The sequence below is a fragment of the Gossypium arboreum genome, chromosome 10, assembly GCF_025698485.1.
Source record: "Gossypium arboreum isolate Shixiya-1 chromosome 10, ASM2569848v2, whole genome shotgun sequence".
Classification (NCBI taxonomy): domain Eukaryota; kingdom Viridiplantae; phylum Streptophyta; class Magnoliopsida; order Malvales; family Malvaceae; genus Gossypium; species Gossypium arboreum.
Window position 1 is genome coordinate 4,358,535 of NC_069079.1, and position 6,864 is coordinate 4,365,398.

The 6,864-nt window shown below is 37.3% G+C and overlaps 1 long non-coding RNA gene across 1 annotated transcript; it reads right to left on the minus strand.

Moving 5' to 3' along the window:
• Window positions 1–667: 667 nt before the first annotated feature.
• On the minus strand, window positions 668–2,975 carry LOC128282451 (uncharacterized). The gene is made up of 2 exons (XR_008272725.1): window positions 2,683–2,975; window positions 668–939 (listed from the first exon to the last, which is right to left on the minus strand). It is a non-coding gene; the product is annotated as an uncharacterized LOC128282451 (long non-coding RNA).
• Between the last annotated feature and the right edge of the window lie 3,889 nt (window positions 2,976–6,864).

Here is a 6,864-nt window from a genome sequence, read left to right on the forward strand (position 1 = left end):
TTATCAGTCTTTGTTCATTTTTAGGTTGACTTTGAGTTGGCATGGTATTCTGTGGGAACGTAGTGATTGGTCTTTGGTTATTTGTGGCGTAGACGGGGTAGGAAGTGTAACACCCCTCGCCCGCATCCGACGCCGGGACGGGGTTCGAGGTGCTACCTGACTTTTACTAACACTTCCATACTAAACAGGCCATGAAATCTCAAATAATTAAAACTTTTCTTTTCACATGCAATTTGTCCCTTATGCGAGCTTACGAGGCCCAATACATGCATTCAGGCGTTCGGGACCCAATCGAGAACTCATGAAAAACTTAGAAAAATCTCTTGCGTTAAGGCTTCACACGCCCATGTGCTCGGCCGTGTGGCCGAAATAGTCTAATTATCAAGCCTTTTGTCACTCTCACACCACATGCATAGATACATACTTATCCAATAACATACAACGTGGCATAAATGAGCTCTTAAACATCTACAAACATGATATGCTCAAGTTATTTTCTTATGTAATAAATATTATAGAATTTGCCCATATCATTACCACATACTAGACATAACTATCATTACATCACAAACCATTCATGAAGCATTATTAACTATTTACCAATCACTTAATCCTGCATTAGTTACTAGCTCATCAATGAATCTCAATTCAATCTCTAGCATACATGTTGTAAGCCACATCACAAGAAATAATAACATAAATGCATAAGAATAATCATATGGGCCCATAACGTCATTAGCCGACATAGGCCAATTTACATGACTAATACTACCTTAATAACAAGCCAATGCCTTTGGCTAAATCATAATATTACATACTCACATTAAAACCCTATACATGCCATAGACTCGAATCACTTGAGTTTACTTAGTCCGATAACGTTAACTCGATAGGGTGATAATATCTCCGACGGCCTCCAACCCGAGCTAACCTGGAACTCTAGAAAACATGGGAAAGAAGGGGTAAGCTTTAGCTTAGTAAGTTCATATGAAAACAATAAGCAACTCATTAACTTGTTTTATCAATGTTTACAACATATTTTCAAGTTCACTACAAGCTGTCTTTCCGAGCAACAATCACTAAATTATTTATATCTGAGCTACGAAATTCGAATTAAGTTCCGTTAATTTTCCCTGAAACTAGACTTATTTTCTTTTTCCATAAAATTTCCAGAATTTTGGTTAAGCCAAATAGTACAGTTTATTAGTTAAAGTCTACCCTATTTTAGGGTATGACCACTCTGACCCTGTACACTACAAATCGAATTTCTCCTGTACAAAATTCCAACGACCATGCCGTTTATTCCCCATAAAATAGACTCAATAAGGAATCCATTCATGTAAGGTATAACTCTTAATAATTTTGTACAATTTTGGTGAATTTCTAAAGTTAGAACAGGGATCTCGAATTCATTCAGACCCTATTTCACAAGAATTCAAATATCAAACAATATGGAATTCTTTTTCTTCCTCTGTTTCTTTCATGTGAAAATAGACTCATTAAGCTTTAATCCCATATTTTATTCTACCTCTAACTCATTTTCCACTATTTTTAGTGTATTTTCAAAGTTACACTACTGCAGTAACTCAAATCTGTCAAGGCTAAATTACTCATTCATGATCATTGTTCATAATATTAATACAACACCATTTTATCCATCATGGTAAGAATACATATTATGCATCATAGATCATCACATATCAAGGCATTCTCATAGGATTAGTATACATACTTGCACAACTCGTAACATAACTCGAGTGCATACTCACCAATGACTTACCTCATTGAGACCATCATTAACTCTTTCCTTGGATTGCCCGTTGAACACTTGGAATACTAATTAGATACTCGGAAAAGCCTTTGCACATAAGTGCTTCAATTGTAGCTAAAGCTACCTCATATCTCATGACATTTCAATGCTCACTCTCGAGCTAGTCATCTAGACTCATAATTCCTAGTGACATGTCACTCGTATCCTATTCTATTCCTAAGGTTCAAACGGATTTTTCCTCGTCTATTAAGGCTTTGTCTTATCATATTTCTATTAATTACATACACATTAATATCTGTACAATTCATGTAATGATAACATTTAAATACATGTATAGCATGGTATTGTTTACATACTGAACTTACCTCGATACCACAAATGTGAAAAGGACATACTAGTCCATAAATCGATTTCTTTTCGTTCTAGGTCCAAGTCTCAATTTTCATCATCTATAACATCACATTTAGCCTACCAATCAGTCACAATATTCATATGGGTCTAAAAATCATATTTTTACAAATTTTCATTTTGACCCTAAACTTTTGCATATTTGCACTTTTGCCCCAATGCTCGTAAATTAATTTTTATTCAATTTCTATAAGGTTTAAGACATGCTGAACATTTTTCTCTTCTATGGAAACTCCAAATTTTCACTAATTCACACACTTATGACCAATTTGTAACTTTCACAATTTAACCCTTTTGACATTTTTACCGAAATTCATTGAATAAAACTCATATTTAACACATCAAACATTCATTATCCACTATAAATCATCAAAGCACAACCATATCATGAATGGGTAAATTTTTAAACTCTAATTTCTCTTCAATCAATTGGTAGAAATAGAAAATTTAAGCTTCGGGATCTCAAAATACGAAAATCATTAAAAGCGGGACAAAAACCATACCTATATAAGCCATAAAAGCTTGGCCGAATGGAGCTCATCCATGGCTGCTATTTTCTGTTCTTTCCCACGGTTGAAGAAGAAAGAATGAAAAAAAATGATAGCTTTTATCATTTGTCTTATTAGGTTATTTTAATTAATTTACAAAATTACCCTTTTTATTTCAACCAAATTTCAAAAATACCAAACAAATATCCATTCACTAACTTATTAAAGGAATAATTGTCACATAAGGACTTTCAATTTAAAACTCATAACAATTAGGCACCTCATATATAAAGAACTCAACTTTTGCACTTTTTACAATTTAGTCTTTTTGACTAAATTGAGTGCTCAAACGTCAAAATTTTCGAATAAAATTTTTACGAAATATTTTCATAAATTTATAGACTATAAAAATATAATAAAAATAATTTTTTTTTCGTCGGGTTTGTGGTCCCGAAACCACTGTTCCGACTAAACCCAAAATCGGGCTATTACAGGAAGGGTAATGAGGTGGTGCTTGATAGTAAGGGCTTTGGGGAGGATAATAGAAGTTTGGAGGTGGGCGATATCGAGGTTGTAGCTGGGTTGGATACGGATTAGAAGTGTAGTAGTTCTCAATTCCCACCATATAGGCTTCTTCCTCTTTTTTCTTTATAGGTGTTGCCCTCTTCGAGCTCTCGGAACCTTCCATCCCTCCACTTTTGATGACATTTTCTGTAAGTTCCCCGGATATTACAATTTCTGCGAAGTCTTTCGTGGCACTTCCTACCAACTTATCATAAAACGGTGCTTTCAAAGTGTTGATGAAGAGGACCGTTATTTCAGTTTTGGTCAATGGGGGTTCTACTTGGGCCGAGATATCCCTCCATCTTTGCGCGTATTGCCTAAAAGTCTCCGTTGGTTTCTTTTCCATCATCTGCAGAGTTAGTCGATCAGGCACCATGTCAGATACATGCTTGTATTGTTCGTAAAATGCTGATGCCAAGTCTTTCCATGATCGGATCCTTTCTCTACTAAGTTGATTATACCATCGAAGGGCCAATCCGACCAAGCTGTCCTGGAAATAGTGTATTAATAATTTATCTTCATTCACGTAAGCAGTCATCTTCCGGCAAAACATGACAAGATGCGCTTTTAGACATCTCATGCCATCATATTTTTCAAAATCTGGTACTTTGAATTTCGGAGCAAGAACTAGATCGAGCACCAAACTGAGCTCTTTGGCACTCAATGCAGAGAAGGCTTCAGTACCTTCTATCGCTTTGAGTCTTTCTTCCAAACTTCTATACTTATCCTGAACATCATGATCATCCATTTTTAACCTAGCTATTTCTAACGGATCATCCAAATTTAGAACATTGGGATTGGCAGGATTAGCTCTGGGGTTCGATACGAATATACCTTGCCCTAGATGAGTAGGGGGTACGGGTCGATGCTCCATGCTTGCAGGTTCTCCTTGAGGACGTTCTCTTTGCATTATATGTGTGTGAGGTGGAGTGAATCCTGGGGGATAGAGCGAATCCTGATTATGATTAGTTCTTGGCTGAGGCTCCATAGTGTCAGGGCTCTGCATAGGTCCCTTTCCTTTGACCAAAGTTGTCATCATCTCCATCATTTTGGCCATCTGATCTCTTTGCTCGAGTGATTTCTCTGGAGATCTTAACATTAGATCTCTTGCTTCCTGTTGTGACTTGGTTAACTGCTCTTGTAATTCTCTTTGGGCCCTTTCCATCCTTTCAATTCTTTCATTGAACTCGGCTTCCATAATTCTAGCTTTTCGGCGCGTCCTATAAAAATGGTGTGATTCTAGACTTGTAGTGTCGCAACTGCGGATTATACGGTTTTAGCCTCAGTGAATGATTATAGTGATATGTACATGCAATGAGTGAATAAATGAATGACAAATGAATGTTGAATAAATGACGAATGAATGTTAGTCATGAATAAATATGCAAGAATTTGGTGTTGATTTCAACATAGCCCCATACTTAGGCATTTCATTTATCAAAATAGTCTATTACAAAATGTTTCGTCATTTTTTTGATTCAACAGTTACACAAATTTTCTAGCCACATTGCCTTGTTTCTTCACTCGCTCTAAAAACTCTAACATGCTTGATCTTTAGCTCGGAGGAAATTGGCAACTGAGAGCTTCTACTTCATCTGATAGTTGCACAACTTGCATAGCTGCCTTGCGAATTTCATTGATCAAAAAGCCGAGTTGCATTTTTTTTTCTTGGAGAGCTCTTTCATAAGTGCGAGTGTCTCTGTTGTACTGATCATTCTTTCTTCTAGAGCTTTTAGAAGAGTATCTAACTGTTCTTGACGAGATTGTAGCATATTTTCTAGATCTCGTATTTTCCTTCTTAGCTCTTGACGTTCGGACTGACTAGTCACAAATTCTGTAGTCACAGTTTCATACTCGGCATTCTTCTTTCTTAACTCTATCATAGCATGCGCAGCTTTTTCCTCTTCTTTCTTTGCTTTCCCTTTCCAGAATTCTATCCCACCTTTGATGTTGTTAATTTCTTCTTTCCATTCTGCCGACGATTTGCCCAACCCACTATTTTTTATAATGCTTCTTAATTTCTTATTTTCCAAATGAAGGTCCTTTAAGTCATTTCTCACGATCTCAGCTTCTCTTTGGATTTTCACGGTTTGGGACTTTTCAATCTGAACATCGATCTTTAGCTAGTAGTTTTCCTCTTGAAAAGAGCTGATATCCCGTAACAACTTAGCCCTTTCACGTTCAAATTCGTGTCTTGTTACTTCCAGCTCGGATGGCATTTCTTCTGAGAAAGGATTCTGAAAAGTGTAATTCGCCGATGAGACTTGTTGACTATTCACTCGTCGTTTTCTCCATATGCCATAATCTTGAGTGATAGTATCAGCATAGAGAGTTAACTCCATTAGGTGAATTTCTTTCCAAGCCTTTGCAGTATCTCGGGCTCTTTTCATGTAACCTTCACCTGTAAAGGCAAACTCTGACTGTGCCAACCCTCCAGTGGCGGGTATGAATTGTCGGGAAGCAAACTGCCTTTGAACCATTAATGGAGCATATCCAACCCCTCCCCATAATCCCAGTAAAGGCACCAAATCTTGGCTTCCACATTTATATAAAAGAACTGAATGACGGATCCATGTTGCTCTCCAGGTTATCTCTTCAGCGTGAAGGTTTTGGAAAACTGAAACCCAGTGCTGCTCAGTGACATCTTTAGACCAATCTTTCTCAAAGTAAGCCTTTAATAGGGCGAATGTTTTTTAGAGCATGTAGAAAGGTGTGCGCTCTACTTTCCAGAAATGGCTCAGAATCCAGACATTAAGTAACTGCGCGCATCCGATAAAACGTCCTTCCCCTTTTTTCCTACAACTACTCAGAGATCTAAAAGTCTCGGCCAAGATAGTTGGGACGGGGTTGATCTATTGCCCCATCCTTTTGAAGAAATCCACTACCGCGACTTCTACATGCCCCAAAACCTTTTGGAAGACGATCAATCCGTAAATGGCCAAAGCAAACAGATCCATTCTCTTCGCAATATCTGGATGATTTTGAACTAAGTCTCGCAGAGAAAACCACGGAACACAACTAACTTCATTCTTTTTCTTTATTTGTTTTTCAGCCCATATATCGGTCATTCCGGTCAACCTCACTAGCTTTTTCTTGAAGGTCATTGGCTTAGGCTCTTTCACATATATCTTGCTGGATTGTACATTGTCAACACGAAGCAAATCAGCATATTCTTCTATGGTCGAAGTCATATCTTCCTGATTGAAAGTAAAGTACTGGTAAGCTGGGTCACAGAATCGAATCATGGCTTGAATCAATTGTTCGTCTACGTTGATGGCGATCAAGTGGGCTATATCCCCGTATTTTTCAGTGAAGATGTCCCTAGTATCTGAGTCCCACTGTTTCCAAATCAGAGTCAAATCTTCGAGGTTATTCTGACGAGCATTCGAAGTCTTGGGAAGATTGAAGGTACATCCTTCCGTTAGACTATCCCCTTTTGCTTTCTGAATTTTCAAAGACCAGTCTCAAACCACGACATTTTTCTCGGTTACTTGTGTAATTGACTCCTCCATCAGAAATCCATTTTTGGTAACCAACCTCTAATCAACACCTTCCTAATAAGATGCCTATCATGCATGACGCAAAATAAAAACAAAGACAAATACCTTGGTTAGTATAACAAATATGAACAGA